The 20471-nt window shown below is 35.3% G+C and overlaps 1 long non-coding RNA gene across 3 annotated transcripts in view; it reads right to left on the bottom strand.

Annotated features, from left to right (window-relative positions):
* Positions 1-20471, bottom strand: part of LOC116592845 — a 53300-nt gene that overhangs the window by 19294 nt on the left and 13535 nt on the right. For all 3 annotated transcript variants that reach the window (XR_004286625.1, XR_004286624.1, XR_004286623.1), the window contains one exon: positions 2328-2455. This is a non-coding gene — a long non-coding RNA (uncharacterized LOC116592845). The remainder of the gene's footprint in view (positions 1-2327; positions 2456-20471) is intronic.

Consider the following 20471-nt stretch of genomic DNA (forward strand, 5'->3'; position numbering starts at 1 on the left):
AAAACAAGCAGCCCTGCTTTCATCTGTGTGCATTTGGGGGATTTTGAAAGATAGAAAAGTGGTTTTAATTAGGACATGGTCCTTTCACTTACTTTACTTTTTAATTTTTTTTTTTTTTTCTTGGCCATTCTAACCCACATCCTTCTCCTATTTGAGAATTTCTCTCCCTGTGCATGATTCCAAAGCCACAGATGCTTTGGAAGACAAATGATCCTAAGGAACGTTCTTCTTGGATCCTTAAAACAGAATCTCTTAACATTAGAAAATCAACAAGCTTTAATGTCTCTATTTCATCAGTTTCTATTCAGAGTTACTCACTTGTAACCTAAGGCAATAGGGATCAAAGTTTCTCAGTGGAAAATACACTAAAACTTATAATAGAACTGATGAAAAAGACCCAACATAAAATGTTCTACAATTTACATGGCAGCTTCAATACATGAAAGCATGTTGTGTACTAAATCACTATATATGTGTGTATATACACCTATATATATGTATACATGCATATGTGACCGATTTTTAAATTTATTTATATTTGCATTTTTAAAATATGTTCCTCTATAGTCTATAGATTCTCTTAATTTATTTTTCATGTTTTTTTCTCACATGTTTTTGGTATTGCTTTCTATCTCTACTTTCTATATCTCCTTTTAAACTCTTCAAAAATTCATCTTTGATTTTATAATGAACATCCAAGGAAAATTAAACATGATATCCAAAATTTAATTCAAAGATTATAAACAGAATTTGTCAGATAGCCACACAGTATAAGCTGTTGGGGGGAAGAAGTGGTTTTTGGTTTTGTGTTTTTTTTTTTTTTCCAAGAAAACTTTAAAAAATAGAACAAGGTGGCAAGTACTAAAAACTGACCACATAAATTTGCATGTAAACCAGAATTAAAGTGTTTCCAAAGATGAACATAAAATGTTAAAGTACGAGTGTGAGTCAAATGGTAATCAGCTAAGAAAATGAATTATCACATAATTACTATACTTTCTAGCTCAAATAAGACATTCTTTCATTTCAATACTTTAATTAATTTAAAGTATTTCATGACTCTGAAGAAAAAGACAAAAAACCATTTTGATAGACCTTCAACCATGTGTTGTCTTTTTTTAAGAGAAGGGGAAGCCTCATAGGGAAAGGGAGAGAGAGAATCGTGAGCAGGTTCCACACTCAGTGCAGAGCCTGATGCAGAGCTCAATCCCATGACCCTGAGATCGTGACTTGAGCCGAAATCAAGAGTGGGACACTTAACGGAGTCACCCAGGAACCTCAACCTTCGATTATGTTTTTAAATACAAAATTCTGAGAATGCTTCTCACCCTGTGGCACCTGGGTCCGTAGCTGCAGCGTCAGAAGTGCAAATTCGCAGGTACTACCCTAGAGGTCTACCACATCGGAAAATCTGAGGGTGAGACCCAGAAATCTGTGTTTTATAACAGCTTTCCAGATGATTCTGATGAACTCCTGCTTGAAAAGCACTAATAAACTGATTAATAATATTTACTCAGGAGATAGACTGACAGTTCAAAGTTCCAATTTGCTACCAGTGAGCTCAGTGATTATTGTCACATAATTCTAATATATGTTCTTCTATTTCCCTCTTGTAAAATGGGGCCAAAGTAGTATTATCTCATAGTGTTTTACTAAAGATTAAATGAATTAATACATGGAGAGCACCAAGACCATTTTTGGATAGAGAGATAACACTGAGTAAGTGTTATCAAATGTTTCCATATTTTTGAAGCTAAGTTTGAGTGAAAGTAAGGGACTTGGTCAATGTCATCCAGCTAGTGTCACTTAAGGAATAAAATCCCAATTTACTCATACATAGTGTTTATTTCATAGCTTGGAACTGGTGAAAAGCACCACATTTTCTTTAAATGACCAAGTAGTAAACTAATCATTTACACATACAGTGTCTTTACAAAATATGTGTCTAAGTCTGAATCTTCATTTTGCATTCTTAATTATATGTACTGAAAAGGCTATCAGCAACTTTTTAACAAAATGATTAAGACATAGTAAACTTTTCACCTCTTTTCTCAAGGTAGGGATAACCATAAATTAGCATTATTTCATAATCAGTATAAATAGCATGTGTCAAAACTTATGGATAGGTTTGTGGAAGAAAGATAATAAGAACAACTACTCTAATAACAAATAGAAACCTGTATCTTCTATGTTACATCAACAGGAAGAGAGTTAAGAGGTCCTAACAGAATATGTTATAAAGTCTGGGGAAAGGAAGCAAGGAAACAATGAAAATAAGCATACATTACTATAATACTACTGCCTTAACAAGTAAGTTCAAACAGTACCAGAGTCACACACAAGAGGAAGTGTTGCAGGAGCTCCTTGGTCTGGGGACAGATTTTCTCCTTGGCAACAAAGTCTTCTTCTGCCTTGTGGCTCCAGTATCTTGAAAGGCTTTTTTGTAATCTTCACCCTGTTGGAAAAAGTGGAAAAGAACATGGAGTGTAGATTACCCACTTCCTAAAAGCTTTGGCCTAAAAATGGCACACCATCCATCCTCTCAGACTTCCTCCAGCAGAGCTCACCCTCTCGTACATTACAGGATGACGGTAAGGATTAAATGAGAATGCACGTTACTTTATTTTAGCCTACTATCTACATAATAAGAGGTCAACACACTTCATACGTGAACATGACTGGAAAAACAGGCCTGGAGGTCGGGTAAGGAAATGGAAAGAAAGCAAATAGTGTCTGAGTTCAAGAACTGAAAGCAAAAAACAAGGTTGGAGATTTTCTTATTTATCAGAATTTTTAGATCACCATTTTAATTATGAGCTCTCTTAAGCTTTTCTTTCTTAAGTTACTCTATAGCACTGAGCTTATTGGCTCATAATTAGCTCATAATTTCTCTTATTAGAGAAAATTCCATTTCAACTTAGTGCAATTTTAATTTCTCTAGTCTAGACGTGATTTATGGCTTTAGATCCCATGAGTTCATGACCAAAAGACCTGTATCTCAAAGGGTAGTTGTTTCTTTATTTCCAAATGGGAATGAACTCAGGATGCATTATCCCAAATATCAGTACTGGTCCAACTTACTTTCATAAGAAAGCTTTCTTAAAAACCTGTTGTGCTTTATATAATCCAGTGACTTACTCTCCTTCATAAATATTTTTATTAAAAAGCAGAATCTTCCATTAAAAGACTTTTCTGAATAGACTTTGGAGTTGAATTTTAACTTTTTTTGGATTAAAAGAGAATAAATGGGATATTTAGTCATCATACTAAGAATATGCCACTCAGCCTGTTCCAGTCACCGAACATCTCAGTAACAGAGAATACATAAAACCCTCGCTTATGGTCAATGTTAACAGTGATGACCAGGTACTTTCATTCTGATTCAGGGTCAGATGCTTTGACTTTTGTACCAGAAATCCTATTAAGAGTCAGTATTAAATTATTAAAATATTCCCACCAAGCTAACTTAATAGGGACTACCATAATCAAAAGTTAATAGAAAAAAAAGACATTTAAAAGAATGTTCTGACCTGGCTAGAATGTCTAAATTCATAAAACAGATGAGAAGAAACTTGAAAATATTTTAAAATCTTAGTAGTAGAAACCCTTGTTTAGAGAATCTTGAGGGTTTGTTTGTTTTCTCTATTCATCTTGAATTCTGCCAGAAAAATCAAGAAAACATTCTCAAGAGAAAAACAAGAAATATGTAATATTTTAACTAAAATAGCTAGTTCAGAATCCATGACTTCCTTTTAGTCTGATAACACAGGACATTTCCACACAGACCTCCCTCCCTAAAGCATGCAGGAAATGAGAAGATCACAGAGTAAGCCATGATGGGAAGCTTTACTGAATGAAGACCGGTGAAGGTCAGTGGAAGGGAAGGCAAATTCTGCACAAGCATTAGACTAAATACACAGCCTCCCCTCAATTCTCACCTTCTCCGTTGGGTTGACAGACATGTCCGTATCAACATGATTATGTCCAAAGTTATGCTACCCCACGTGACCTAAAAGTGGTCAAATAAACAGAACCTCTGAGCAGTTACATGCAGGGCAAAATGAGGAAGCCTCTCTAAGTTTGATTTTGAATTCTCTAAGGACCCCCTGCCTGCCCCGCCCCACACACATGACATTACTATCCTCTGCTGACATTTCCTCAACCTGACACTAAGTCAGGCTTCCTGGTAACTGAACTCTTTTAGGGCACTGGGCCAGCATTTTGCAGAATCATAATAATGAATATAAACATAACTCAGATAGTAGTTGTCTAATAAATGTGAGTTCCTATCTCTTCTCAGAAATATCTGTACTATTAAGAAGAATCTTAAAATCTGATCTTTAAATCTGACAATTCTAAGAAATAAAATACTCATTCCAAAAGTCAGATTTCATGACAGGTGGTTGGAGACAGATTTGGGGGCAGCCTCCATCTCCACAAGTCAGACCACATAACTTGTTACCTGGTTATGTACAAAGATTTTATCTTAAATCTGTGCTTTATGAATTACTATAGGGAAGGACCAGGGGAATCCCCCCTCCCCATCCCCACCAGAACAATACTTTTGTCAGATCCTAAATCATGTACTTGCCTGTCCTGGAACTCTCAATTTCTGTCCTTACCGCCTCACAAAAGATAAATAATTCAAGGATGAGGAACTGCCAGCATACCGTGTGAGATTAGTGTAATTTTAAACCCTCATAGATGTATCCGCTTCAAGGACACTTTATGAGGGAATTAGTAGTGCCTGAACTTTTAATTATTCTTAATTGTATTAATTGTCACCAGAAAGTAAATGCAGTGTCTGTGCTATTTTAAGTAAAAGGGCTTGCAATTCTATAAACAATAAAGTGGAGTACATGAGCAGGCTGGGAAGAAACTCATTTTTAAAAAGTCTTAGATGTCACTTCTAATCAGAAGTGACCCCACTCATGGCTGTTTCCAGGCAGCTAACTCAATAGCCTGCCAATCCGGGAGATTTTCTTGAACAGATACGGCTGTAGCTTCCAGAGTTCAAAAATCAATAACCATTTTCTAAAGGGCAAGTAGGTTGGGGATGGGAGGTATTTATACATTTTGATTCAAATAGCCTTAAAATATAAAGGTTTTTATGTAATAACAAGAACTAACATATTCGAGTACTACATATTATGTACCAGGATTCTTCTATGCATGTCCTCTCCACCTTAACACAACTTTGTAAGTGTTATTGTTACTTTACTGAGAAACATAAGACCACCAGCGATGGAATTCTATTTCTATTCTCATTATATTTCTTCAGAAACACACACACAGAGACTGACATAACTCTTTATTCCTCACTCCCATGCCTAGGACAGAAATAGGCTGCTCAGCCCTTTGTCTCTTCACTAGAAAGCGTGCAGTGACTATAATAACACCATAAAGTACTTGTTTTCCAGCCTCTGGCCAAAATGAGAGTAAGGAGAAGAAGAGAAGAAAAAAAAAGGTTAAGAAATGAAGACTAATTCATACTACCTAATAGGAATACCTTAACATTTAATAACAACAAATTCCAGACCCAGATTTCAGAGGGTAAATCTTTACTTTAGTTTTTCTATCCATTATGCACTGATCCACAAATACATGTCTTCATGTAAGGGTGGGAATTTTGATTTTACTCAATGGTCTTTTTACCCTGGGAAAATACAAGGTGCCAGGATCTGTTTCTGAGTAGTTACTTGAAAACAGTCAATAAAACAGTCAATAAAACAGTCAAAACAAACATTAGTTTACCATAGTTATCAAATGGCTCCTATCAGTATGAAAGAGTATATTTATTCTATTTTGGATTTGTTTAGCTTATATCTACTTGGTTGAAGTATATTCATGCTGTTCTGCTTACTGTATAAAGCTGATCCACCTGTACACTCAACACCTTAAACTGGACATTCCTATATCCTTATAAAAATCAGAATCCACGATACTAAACTATCAGAATAAAGAATACTTTCATAGTAGATCAGCGGTTGCTTGGGGATGGGGGTGGGGGGGTGGTGAGGGAAGAGTGACAAAGGGATAGAAGAAAACTTTATCAGGTGATGGGTATGTTCACTGTCTTTCTTTTGCCGATTGTTTCTTCAGTGTGTGTGTGTCTGTATACCTGTGTATGTCTAAACATCAAATCGTGCGCATTAAATATGTGCGATTTATTACATATCAATTATCTCAATGAGACTATGGAAGGAAAGAAGCAAAGAGAAAGAAACAGAGGGAAAGAGAAACTTTTCACCATTTTGTAAAGTGCAGTCTGAATTAGATTAGAAACACAAATAGTAAGATGCCAAACTGCACGCTGACTGTGATTTGTAACGTAGAGATGACCACTTATGTGGTAAAGAAACAAGCTGAGTGGTTAGTGGAAGTAAACTTTTTGCTCTTCCTTTAAATAAAGTAAAATAGAAATCTGAATTAACGAGCCCTAGCTTTTATAATGAATTGGAGTGAAACTGATGATTCGTTCAAGTTCTGCTCACCAAGTTCATTAACTTAATTTAATACATGATGAAAAAGACTTTACCTACCATGATTATAATTAAAATGTAAATGTTCAGGATATTCATTTCACACTCAGTTCTACGTATCTAAAAACATGTCTCATGGTACAATGCAGTATCTTGAAAAGTTAGGCAAAATAATTCTCACTCGTTTCATGATATTACTTGTGTCTTGTTACCATTTGGAGGCTTCTATCTGTACTGATCATAAAAAGTAGGTAAAAATAAATCCATAATTTGGTATTCTGTAGGCTTTGATGTAACTAGTTTTTTTGCCACACTCACATATCTTATTTTCTTCCAAATACTTTCATCCATATCTTCTGCTAAATAGGACACCAACAGGCAGGAAGACAAGAAGTAAATGAAAAGAAAACTGAATTTTGACAAAAATGCAAGCATTATCCAAAAAGCAAAGAACAAACCCCCCCAAATTTCAAAATGTCTTATTTAACTCATAACTGGACACCACATCTGTTAAAATACTATTGTTGTTGTTTTTGACTTTCATCAGCACATTTCCATCTCTTCAGCATCTTTGTTTATCTGCAAGAACAAGTAAATGGAACTGGTAGTCCAAAGTTTGTTTGGCCACGCCAAGTCCAAGTCCTTGGACTAGCATGTTCTCTTCTCTCCACTCTGTGGATATTGGTGACATACATTGTCTCCTACTTTAGGAGAATTACAGAAGCAGAACTTTAGTAAAATATATACTGATATGACTCCAAATTGTTAAATTTTCTGATAAAATGTTTTAAAACACATTAAATCCAAAGCCTACTTATTTGGGTTACTAACAACTTGTGCTCTTCTCTGCCAGCTGGGGTTGTTAAAATGAATTAGAAATAGGTTCTACACCCATTCATCCTTTAGTTTTTGAAGATATATATACTTCCATATCGCCTGGCAAATAACACTGCCATTTGTTGCTGAGGGCTTCCCAGTAAACTCAGCAGCCACAGCTCTGAGACACCTTGGAATTCTATAGGATTCAATAGCTAAGATATTAATGGTCAGCATAGATAAGCTCCAGACTTCAGCACTTGACCAGCATGTTTGTTTGTTTTTAAAGATTTATTTATTTTAGAGAGCATGAGCAGGGGTGGGGCAAAGGAAAAGGCACCCCACATCCATACTAGTCATTAAATATGTTTACTATCAACCCTCATCATGATGTCAATTTATTTTTAAAACTGGGAGCAGGCTGCCTAGGTGGTTCAGTCGGTTAAGTTACTGACTCTTGATTTCTGATCAGGTCATGATCTCAGGTCCTGGGATAGAGACCCCATGCTTGAGATTCTCTCTCCCCCTCTTCCTCTGCCCCTCTCCAACCCACACATATGCATAAAAGTGCTCTCTCTATTTAAAAAAAAATGTGTTCTGGGAGCTGAGATAATGAAGAAGTCAAACTCTCTCTCTTCGCAGATGACATGATTCTTTATATGGAAAACCCAAAAGACTCCACCCCCAAACTACTAGAACTCATACAGCAATTCAGCAACATGGCAGGATACAATGTCAATGTACAGAAATCAGTGGCTTTCTTATACACTAACAATGAAAATACAGAAAGGGAAATTAGAGAATCGATTCCATTTACGATAGCACCAAGAACCATAAGACACCTGGGAATAAACCTAATCAAAAAGGTAAAGAATCTGTATTTGAGGAACTACAGAACACTCATGAAAGAAATTGAAGAAGACACAAAAAGATGGAAGACCATTCCATGCTCTTAAATCGGAAGAATAAACATTGTTAAAATGTCTATACTGCCTAGAGCAATCTATACTTTTAATGCCATTCCGATCAAAATTCCACCCGTATTCTTCAAAGAGCTGGAGCAAATAATCCAAAAATTTGTATGGAATCAGAAGAGACCCTGAATCGCTAAGGAAATGTTGAAAAACAAAAATAAAACTGGGGGCATCACGTTACCTGATTTCAAGCTTTACTACAAAGCTGTGATCACCAAGACAGCATGGTACTGGCATAAAAACAGACACATAGACCAGTGGAACAGAGTAGAGAGCCCAGATATGGACCCTCAACTTTATGGACAAATAATCTTCGATAAAACAGGAAAAAATATACAGTGGAAAAAAAGACAGTCTCTTCAATAAATGGTGCTGGGAAAACTGGACAGCTATATGTAGAACAATGAAACTCGACCATTCTCTTACACTGTACACAAAGATAAACTCAAAATGGATAAAAGACCTCAACGTGAGACAGGAATCCATCAGAATCCTAGAGGAGAACATAGGCAGTAATCTCTTCGATATCAGCCACAGCAACTTCTTTCAAAATATGTCTCCAAAGGCAAAGGAAACAAAAGCGAAAATAAACTTTTGGGACTTCATCAAAATCAAAAGCTTCTGCACAACAAAGGAAACAGTCAAGAAAACAAAGAGACAACCCACAGAATGGGAGAAGATATTTGCAATTTATTGCAAATACAGACAAAAGGTTGATATCCAGGATCTATAAAGAACTCTTCAAACTCAACACACACAAAACAGACGATCATATCAAAAAATGGGCAGAAGATATGAACAGACACTTCTCCAATGAAGACATACAAATGACTATCAGACACATGAAAAAATGTTCATCATCACTAGCCCTCAGGGAGATTCAAATTAAAACCACATTGAGATATCATCTTACACCAGTTAGAATGGCCAAAATTAGCAAGACAGGAAACAACATGTGTTAGAGGGGATGTGGAGAAAGGGGAACCCTCTTCCACTGTTGGTGGGAATGCAAGTTGGTGCAGCCTCTTTGGAGAACAGTGTGGAGATTCCCCAAGAAATTAAAAATAGAACTTCCCTATGACCCTGCAATTGCACTTCTGGGTATTTACGCCAAAGATACAGATGTCGTGAAAAGAAGCACCATCTGTACCCCAATGTTTATAGCAGCAATGGCCACAGTCGCCAAACTGTGGAAAGAACCAAGATGCCCTTCAACAGACGAATGGATAAGGAAGATGTGGTCCATATACATTATGGAGTATTATGCCTCCATCAGAAAGGACGAAAACCCAACTTTTGTAGCAACATGGACGAGACTGGAAGAGATTATGCTAAGTGAAATAAGTCAAGCAGAGAGAGACAATTATCATATGGTTTCACTTATTTGTGGAGCATAACAAATAGCATGGAGGACATGGGGAGTTAGAGAGGAGAAGGGAGTTGGGGGAAATTGGAAGGGGAGGTGAACCATGAGAGATTATGGACTCTGAAAAACAATCTGAGGGGTTTGAAGTGGCGAGGGGGTGGGAGGTTGGGGTACCAGGTGGTGGGTATTAGAGAGGGCACGGATTGCATGGAGCACTGGGTGTGGTGCAAAAATAATGAATACTGTTATGCTGCAAATAAATAAAAAATAAATTAAAAAGAAAAAAAGAAAGCAGTTGAAATGTGATTTGAGTCTGTAAGTGACCAAAATAAACCTTTCTTCTCCTATTTAGTTTCTTCTCTGATGTTTTTAATTATCCCTGTATTAGGAAATAAAGATGTTCATTTATTTGCTTATGTTTGTTTGTTTGTAAGAAAGTTGAGCAGCGGCCTCTGGGTTTCAGCTCAGTTCATAGTCTTGGGGTCTTGGGATGGAGCGCCAGTCAGGCTCAGGGCTCAGTGGGGATTCGGCTTGTCCTTTTCCCTCCCACTCTGCTCTACATCCCACCCTCCCACCTCACATGTATGTGCAAGCATGCCTCTCTCGCTCTTTGAAATAAATAAATAAAATCTTAAAAAAAAAAAAAGAAAGAAAGAAAGTAAAATGAAAGACCTCTTCTGAATACCATGTGCAGATTTGACTTTGAAGTCTTAAGCCAGCAATTATAGTTGTACAGGAGCCATTTTGTTTATTTCCTGGTCTTGGTCTCTTCTAGCTAGTTGAGATTAGAGCCAGGAACTTCCATGTACATGGATATTATTAAATCACTTTTGAAAAAAATTGCAAATAAAATGATTATTAAAGGCAGTTTTATAAACTCAAGCCCTCTGAACTCAGAGTATATTTGATAAGTTTATGCTACTGTATTATTACTGTATATTTGATATATTTATGCTACTGTACTTACTACATTTAGGAATGTTAATAAAAAAGACAAGTTTTTACCCAACATTTTCATTAGACCTATATCTTAACCCAGATTTTGTTCCCATTGTTACCTTTCACTTATGCCTTGGAATATGAAAACAAAAAGTAATAATTTCTGAGAAAAAATAAGGAAACAAAAATTGTAGGCATAGTATTTAAAAGATTCTGTCAAGTAGGGAAGTCTAGTTAAAAATAATAAGTCATATTTTTACACAATATTAAAATGAAGAAAACTTCAATGATAGTTGCTTAAAATGTCTACAATTATATGGGATTCATAAGTCCACCCCCTACTGTTTTCCATTCAAATGAAGGGAAAGCACATGGGTAAATTACCACCTGCAGTGTATGATAGCGGACATGGTAAGCAGCTGTCAGTGGAGCCCTGTAATTATGCAAGTATCTTTCCACTATTATACAATTAGAAAGACCTATCTTTCTTCCACAAGGTAATGTTTTTGTTGGTGTCAAGAGCACTGAACTCTCTGTACTTGTTCAATTACTTATATCTGAATTGAATATAACCAATAAATCCCTGGGAACTTATTTTTTTATTATCATTATTTTGGGGGCCCTTTGAGAAATTTCTATCATAATAAGAAAGCTTATTTTATTGTAGTTAACTTTCATTAAATAAAAAATTCGTCAACTTTTTCTACCTTTTTTTCCAGTGATCAGCTCTGTCATAGCCTATCAAGGTGGCAGGTAGGGAAGAAAAACCCTTTGGCCAAGTCTTTCAATATCATAATAAATCAGAGGGCAGACATAAAAACTAAAGCACAGCTATTCAATATTTTTTCATGTTACCTTTATGATCTAAAAAATTAGATTTTAAAAATCTAGAGTTTAATAAACCATTAAAATCTGAAATATTTCAAGATTACTGAGGAATAGAAATTTAACTGAAACTTAGAATATTAAAAAAACTATGATTTACCATAAATAAAAGTGCAACACCTTCTAAAAGTTTATGACTATCAGAAGCACTTGACTAAAAAGAAAAATGTCTCACTTGACTCTGAGCTCATCAGTAACAGTCGCACACAGCGACTGAACCATGAATGTGTGAGTCTCTCTTACAAGAGAAGCAGAATTAGGTGGTTGGTTGATAATATAATGCTGTAACACTTGCATGCATATTGATTTTTATCTATGTATCACTAGTTTGGAGCTGAAAAATATATATTTCAGAATTCCTAATCTCACTAATTATACACTAGCATTTTAAATAAAGACCAAATAGAAGGTCACATAGTAAACTAAGAGTTACTTCTAAATGCTGCCAACCAGGTTACTGAGGATTTGAATTCAGTATATCATTAGAAAAGACTAAATTTCAAAGTAAGTTCAATCTCACATGCTAAAAAAATTTACATTTACCACTTGATAGAATCAGTTGACAAGGCTGATGTTCTTAACTTCTCCCTAACTCTACTCCTTGAATTCTTAAGTCAATGAGGGTTACATTCACTGCCATGTGTCATAGAATGACATTCTCCATTCCTGCAGCCACTGCCTAAGTGCTAACTTTTAAATATCTTCTGCCTCTTACCCATAAGGAATTTTTGTTTTTAAAGTAGCAGAAAACCTGGAGCACATGGGTGTTTCAGTCAGTTAAGCTCCTGACTTTTGGTTTCAGCTCAGGTCATGATCTCAGGATCATGAGATTAAGCCTGTGTTGGGCTCACGCTCAGAGTAGAATCTGCTTGAGATTCTCTCTCTCTCCCTCTCTTTCTGCCTCCAACCCCACTCCCGCATTCCCAATCTCTCAATTTTTTTTTTTTTTGAAGTAGCAGAAAATCCAAACAGGCTTGAGCCCAAAGTACTCTACTGCCCAGAGTCCATCTCTCTCTCTAATTCTTGGCTCTGCACTCCAGTGTTGGCTTCATGTCGAGCACGACAGTTTTTTCAAGGTGATAATATGGCTTCAATGAGTTCTAGACTTTGAAGCAACAGTTCCAAGTTCATAAAAAAAAAAAAAACAACAACAAAACTAGTCTTTCCCAGAAGTTTGAGCTAAAATCCTGTAAAATCACTTTCTTTGGTTGAAATTAGGCCATGTAACCATCCCCAAAGAGATAGGACATAGTGTCTTCTCATTGGCTAGGACTAAATCATTTGCCTAGCTCCACAGCTGTGAAGGAATCAAAAATGTCAGAACTATGGTACTTGTATGGCTCAGCTGGAAGAGCGTGTAAATCTTGGTCTCTGGGATGGTGAGTATGAGCCCTACTTGGGTGTAGATATTAGTAAAAAATAACTAAACTGAAAAAAATGTGTTCAATGCATGGACCCACAATGAAAAGTAGATGATTCTTTCTGGAGCAGCACTGTCTGATAGGAATAAAATGTAAACTACATATATAATTGTAAATATTCTAGTAGCCACATTAAAAAAATAAAAAGAAATAGATGAAGTCAGTATATTAATTATAAGATACAAAATACCGTAATCCAATATATCCAAAACATTAGTCCACCATCTCATCAAAATTTAAAAATTATTAAAATATTTTCCATTCTTTTTTTAATTTAGAGTACATTTTCAAAATTCAGTGCATATTTTACATTTCCAACATAATTCAATTATGAATTCATTTCCTCCCTCTCACTAAACTCAGTTTGAGTATTTAATGACCTATGCAGCTAGTGACTACCATATTGGGCACCACATCTCTCAAGTCTGGAGGGCACTTGAAGTCCTGTTATCAAAAGAAAAATGAATGCTCTTGGTTGGCAAAACAACAGATATATACTATAGCTTCCTTAATTGGCTTTCTGGTTTTGGGTCCATCCACATTCTGGTATTATCAGTAAGCAGACTAACAAGATGATGGAAAATGGAAACAATGTAGACTATAATTGAAATCTGTTTATAGTCAGTCCCAACTTATTTTTTTCTAAACCTAACCTGCTACACTGTTTCTATGTCTAAGTTTCCCAGCTGAGAGTTTTCATTACCTACTGCCACATATTGCTTAGTCATCCCTGCAGCATTGGGTGTCCTCTGCAAGGGGTTAAATGTTCTAGCGAACATTTAGAAACATATGGGCGCATTTTTAGTGGTTTCTGTGACTAGGATTTTCTATCATGGTGTTTATGGGCCAGGGCGGAAGATGCTAAATATTCTGCAGTGGGTTGAAAAATCCTGCAGAAGAATACTATTCTAATCAATAGTTATGGATAGTGGTCCCAGGTAAGAAATACTCATTGGTGTACTGGTGACAGGCTTTTTGGGGGGCAGGCATGTGTTGAATTTGCTGAAATACTCCCACAATGGCTATATTCAAAATATGAGCACGTGATTTTTAAAAAAGTCATAAAGATTTCATTGAATATGGGTTCTAATGCCCAGAAATACGCAAAAATAAACGTTATCACAGTGACCTTTACCAGAATAACTAAAAATTCAGTATATACAACATATTCATAATGATGGTTACACTTACCTGATGTAGCCAACTGAGACTGGGAAAGCAAATTAAAAGTTAACATTAGACTATTATTTAATGTTTTAAGTTTTTATAAAGAGATAAAGATAATATAGTAATGCAATACTTCTGTGTGTAGATATATATACACACACATATATATGCATATATATAATTTCAATAAAACTTAAAAAAAACACTGACAACTGTTACACAGTTTTGGATGGAGACAGAAATGATCTTTGAAGTTGTCTTATCTTCAGTTTCCTTCTCTCTGCTTCATGAAACATGAAAGAGATGCTTCCTATTGAGAAATATATTTCTTCCATCTAAAACTCTCAGTTTTAAGCTTAAATATTTAACCTACTAAATCCTGATTTATTCTATATCCTATCTGAAACTTAAATCCATGTAAAGCTTGAAAAGATAAAATGCCCAAATTCTATACATTTAAAGAACTCCTTAATTAACTTCATAAAATTAATAATTTTAAATACTGGGCGCCTGGGTGGCTCAGTGGGTGAAGCCCCTGCCTTCAGCTCAGGTCATGATCCCAGGGTCCTGGGATCGAGCCCCAAATCTGGCTCTCTGCTCAGTGGGGAGCCTGCTTCCCCCTCTCTCTCTCTGCCTGCCTCTCTGCCTACTTGTGATCTCTCTCTGTCAAATAAATAAATAAAATCTTAAAAATAATAATAATAATTTTAAATATTTGTGTTTTAACAATTTTCACCCTAGTTGTCTATAGATTTCAAACTTCTGCAATACTAAGAACCTAGTTTCGTGAATTTTTTTAAAGGATTTTATTTATTTATTAGAGAGAGAGAGAGAGAACACGAGCAGAAGTGAAGGGCAGAGGGAGAAGGAGAAGCAGACTCCTTGCTGAGCAAGGAGAGGACTCAGAGATCAGTCCCAGAGTCCTGGAATCATGACCTGAGTCGAAGGCAGACACTTCACTGACTGAATCACCCAGGCGTCCCCATAGTTCCACAATTTTTTTTTAAGATTTTATTTATTTATTTGACAGAGAGAGATCACAAGTAGGCAGAGAGAGAAGGGGAAGAAAGTTACCTTCCGAGCAGGAAACCTGATGCGGAGCTTGATCCCAAGACCCTGAGATCATGACCTGAGCCAAAGGCAGATGCTTAATGGACTGGACTACCCAGGCCCACCTAGTTCCACAATTTTTAAACTTAAACCTTAACTAAAGAAAAGTTTTTATTTATGATAATATATAATGAAACAGATTGATTTAGGAGCCCTTTAAAATGCCAACATTTCTCAATTTAATAAGGAAGCAAGCAGTTTGTTTTAAAACTATTTTATCTGGATTAAGAATAAGTTGGTTTGGATTTTTATAGCAATTTAGAAATGTATGCATTTACTGAAATAGTGATAAACTGGTATAGTATTTTCTTTTGGGAAATTAGGTCTCCCAAGGATATATAATGAGGCTCATATTCATTGCCAATACTGTCAAAATAAAACAAATATGTTTTGGGATTTAGAGAAGTATTCTTATCAAAAGGAAAATCCAGGATTTTACTATGAAATAAAATACTTGCCATCAGAGAGCAAACCAAAAACATGACATCATAATGCCCCCTATTGTTTAAAATGTGATATGCATTAGAAATAGTTCCCAAATTATATACAAATAAATGGACATTTTGGTAACTTGTGGTGACATTCAAAATAACTACAAACACGGGGTGGGGAAAGTCATCTGGACTCTTTAAAGAACAGTTGCAAATAGCTGTTTAAGATTCATAACTTGAATAATCAGCCCACAGAAAGGGGACTTCTAAGAGCTTCAGAAGATACATATTAAAATCCTATTGTGTGAGAATAACAGTAAACTTATTTTAAGTCTACTTTAAATTAATAAGCTTAAATATTTGTCATTTCATTGTAATAATGGCCCTAACAGACACCACACTTACCTCCAAATACTCATGCATCATATAAAAATAGCCCAAAACTCAGGCTAACCCAGAGGAAAGAGAAAGATGTGATAGATGGAATGGCCACATGATGGCAACATTTCACCATATAAATGCAAATAAGCAAGCATTTGACAGTGGAAATCCCTTTGATTTAAAGAAAGTGCATAAAATAGGGAGTAAATAAAGGCCCACTTCCTCTATAGCACTTTATTACTTTTATAGTACTGCTTTACTGTCTCTGTAGTAAAGGAAATATCATCTAAAATCCTACCTACTGTCTCTATTTAAGTATGGAGATATTAATTTTATTTTGTGGCTGAGCGTGTCAATTCCCACATGTAATCCGGTTTACATGCAACGCATACTTTATTCCACTTTTACAATGTTCTATTAAATTTAAATTTCAGCGTGTGAAGGATTTGTTAATTTTCTCCTTCTTGAAACAGTTACATATTATAGAAGATTATTTTAGAGCAGCCCTAGCTACCTAATCTATTCCAAATCTATAACTCTGCTCAACTACTCCCTGAAACCCCTCCCTGGTGGGAGAATCCTAGAAAAGCCTTCTGGACTCCACAGCTGTTCCTGGCATCCAAACTGCAAATAGCCCTAGGGTTGGAGGGAATCTGATTATGTTTTAGTGGAAACACCTATAGTGGGGAAATAAGACATTCCAGCTCTCCTGACAGCTGGGCCCAGAGTGGTTTTTAAGAGAATCTTCAATTGTCTATGATATTATTGATAATTAAATAATTAGGTCCACAACACTTAAAAGAACCAAGAGCTAATATTTGATTAAATACTGTGATAAAGATAAAAGCAAGTGATATACTTTTCTACTAAGGAGGTACCCTCAAATTCCATACTTAACTTTTATATGCAAAAGAAGTTAAACAAATGATATTCCGAAGTGCCCTAACATATGTACTAGTTGTTCATGCACTGATCTGTGAGATTATAATGCGTGGTAACTTTCCTGTTCATTAACATATAAACCAAATCAAAGATACAATACTCTTGGAAATTTATTAACATTCTTGTATTCTGTGCTCAGAGAGTAGAAACACAATCCTTCCACAGATGGATGGGTACCTGAATCATTAGAAAGAGGCAAAAAAAAAAAGAGCATTTTTTTTTCTTTTTTTTACAAAATTAACATTTCTCTTAGAAGAGCAAACCAACCACCACATTCCCAAAACTGACCAATAGCAGCATTTTGGACCTTAAAAACATATATGTTTTATCAATTAAACATGAAGTGGAAACAATGAATGTAAAAAATAAGTATAATTAAGACTAAATGACAATTTGTATAACAAGTTAATAATGGTTAAAGAGGGTAGTATTGCATTTTAAGGAAATCATTAGATATTAAATAGTTATGATTTACCACATATAAAGTAATTTATGCTACCGTGAACATCACAGTGAAATATACATATATAAATATATATTTGTAATATATACACACACACATAGTTAAAATTATAAAGCAAAGATAAAAGAAGACATGCTGAATTATTTATGAAGATTCTTGTGCTCTGAGTCTATTTATGCTCATGATGCCAAAATCTGTAATCCCAGAAAAACTGATGGAACAAATATGGTACTGTGATTCAAACATTATAATAGAGGACCAATTATATATTTGTGAAATAATACTATATTTTCTAGTTACCACTGATGTTGCAAACTATTCCTAAAAAGAAACTTATTTCATGAAGAAAATTTTCATTATTAGTAATTTTCTTTTAATTCGTAGGCAAACCAAGAATTTTAGGATGCCTGGCTAGCATTGTTCCATACATCAGTGATCTGTGGAAATATCAATAACCCTAATCTCGCAAGATAAATAAGCTGTAAAGAAACTAAGGTTAAGTTTTGTATGATGGACTGTTGTAGGAAAAAGGTGGGAAAAGGATCATTAAAAATTTTTACAGGGAATTTTGTTCATTTGAGAGTGAGAAGCTCACACATATAAACATTGGTACTTACTGGTCATTATTTACTAGTATTACATATGTACTTTGAAATAACTTTAATTATACAAATTATAATTTATATTTTATATTATATATTCTAAAAATAAAATTTTCTCCTAAATGTTATTTCATAAAATTGCTGTGAAATCTCAAAATCTGTAATTTTTGTCTCTGTAACACATGCATCTAACCACTAGGTGGCTCAATTATGAAAGTTCTCCTTTAATTTTTAAATTATGAATATTTATAGTTCTTTTCAATGTATTATATGAAAGTGATGAAAAGCAGAAAAGAAAAAGCAAGAAAGCAATATTAGCTAAGTGTTCTATGTCAGCTATTTCATATTAGAGAACCAAACTTTGACCCTCATTAGAGATCCCAAAAGCCAATTTATAATGGCCCAAACAAAAAGGATGTATATCGGCCTACATGGCGAGCAACCCAGGGTTGAATAATCTGTCTGTTCTATTATGTCATTAAGAACAAACTCCTTTGGTCTCTACATTCTGCCACAGATGCAACCTAAAGCAGCTTCTAACCTTGTGGTTTTAAGAGAGTTACCACTACCTGTCAAAATCAAGTATTTCCTTGTCCGTGACCAGCTGAAGAGGAAGAAAAACACCTCTGCCCTAAGAACACAACAAAATCCCATTGTATTGGATTCACTGGGCCACTTAGGTTACACCTCTGTTCCTAAACCAGTCTCTGTCACCAAGGAAATGCAATGCACTGGGTGGCTTATGCCTGAGCTCCTGAACACTGACAAGAGAAGCTGGATTTTCATAATTGCCTTGGACGTCTTAAATTTAAACAATTGGACCAACTGCATAGCAGCTGCACTGAGTATGAAGAATGCACAGACGTTGGGAGGCTGACTGCAATTTCAACTCACCCATTAAATAGAAAGGCCATCTAGCCGAAATTACCTGTTATCTACCATCTGATCAATTCTGAGTCAATACCTTTTAACATGTTTTTGTTTAGAAAAGGACTCCTCTTTAAAGGATTTGCTTCTCAATAAAAAGTAGCATTCAACTCCTGAGCATATGCTTTTACAGTGTAGAAAGAGGAAAACATGCACTCGACTTGATGAGTAGACATGAAGGAAATAATTCAACTTTCAAAGTAGCAAATATATTTATTTCTATCCTACATACACAAGTGTATGTATATGTCGGTAGACAACTGTTTTTCCAGTAATTTCGATGTCAATTATTCTTTCTAGTTAAACTTAATTGTGCATCACTCTAAATTGTATCAAGCAAGGTGAGTCATTAAGAGGATATATGAAGATCATAGAGTCTTCTCAGTGGTTGCCTGGGTGGCTCAGTTGATTAAGCATCAAATTCTTGATTTGGGCTTAGGTTATGATCTCAGGGTTTGAGATCAAACCCTGTGTTGGGCTCTGCCCTGGGTGTGGAGCCTGCTTATTATTCTCTCTCTCCTTCTTCTTCTGTGCCTCCCTATTCCTACCCCCTGCTTGCACTCGCTCACTCACTGTCTCAAAGGAAAAAAAAAAAGTCTACTTGTGGTAAAAAGGGGTTTTGCAGGGCACCATAAAGTGTTTGAGGTCCAGCTAGTTCTGGCATTTGCATGTAATGAGCACTGGTCATAGTTTTTTTAGCTCCTTTTTATAACTCCATTGCATCTACTATTTCTTCATATAATATTTGCTCATGAATAGTTAACTAGAATTTCTAATCCAAATATTTACCTATTACACAACCATGATTATACTTAGAGCAGATGCATAGGTTAATTTATTTTTCCCAATAGTTTTAAGTTTATTTCATTATGTAAATTTAAGAATAAGATGATGCTAACATTTAGCATTTCACAATAGAAAACTATACAGATTATTAGAAAGAGAGGAGGAAGCCTATCCTACCAGCTAAATTACTTTCTTCTCTGTATTATCAGAGGACTCTCCTATTACCATTTCTTAATCCCCCATGAGAATCAATTCCAATTTTTTACTTTCTTTTTTGGTGGTTTACTTGTATCTTTAATTTGCAGACTTTCACATCTATTTCTTGACTTTTTGTTAACATTATAGATATTATCTATCTATTTCCCATGATGGTTTAATTCAAAATCAGGCATTTTCTCTCTTTTTCTATTTTCTTGACTCTAGGGTGTGTGGGAACGTCACAAGCAAGAAGTAAATTCTTCATACCATTCTGATAAAACTTATATTTATCTTTCACTGATATTTTGCAAAAAGAACATGTCTTTATCACCAAACAGCTTTAAGTACTCTATTAATTAAAGGTAGCTGAGTAGCCCAAAGCTGGCAGTCTGGTGGTTTGTCAAAGTTCTGTGGTCTAGTCTCAGTGACTGTTACAGAAATATGTCTAGAGCCATTCAAGCATTATGCCTGTATCACCTAAACTTTTACTTTCAGTTGAAGTTCCAAAGCTGTCAACAAAAAAGGATAATTCTGCTTGTGTTTAAAATGGGGGTCAGAGAAGTTATGCTGAACTTGCTAAG

Source organism: Mustela erminea, chromosome 1, assembly GCF_009829155.1.
Source record: "Mustela erminea isolate mMusErm1 chromosome 1, mMusErm1.Pri, whole genome shotgun sequence".
NCBI lineage: Eukaryota > Metazoa > Chordata > Mammalia > Carnivora > Mustelidae > Mustela > Mustela erminea.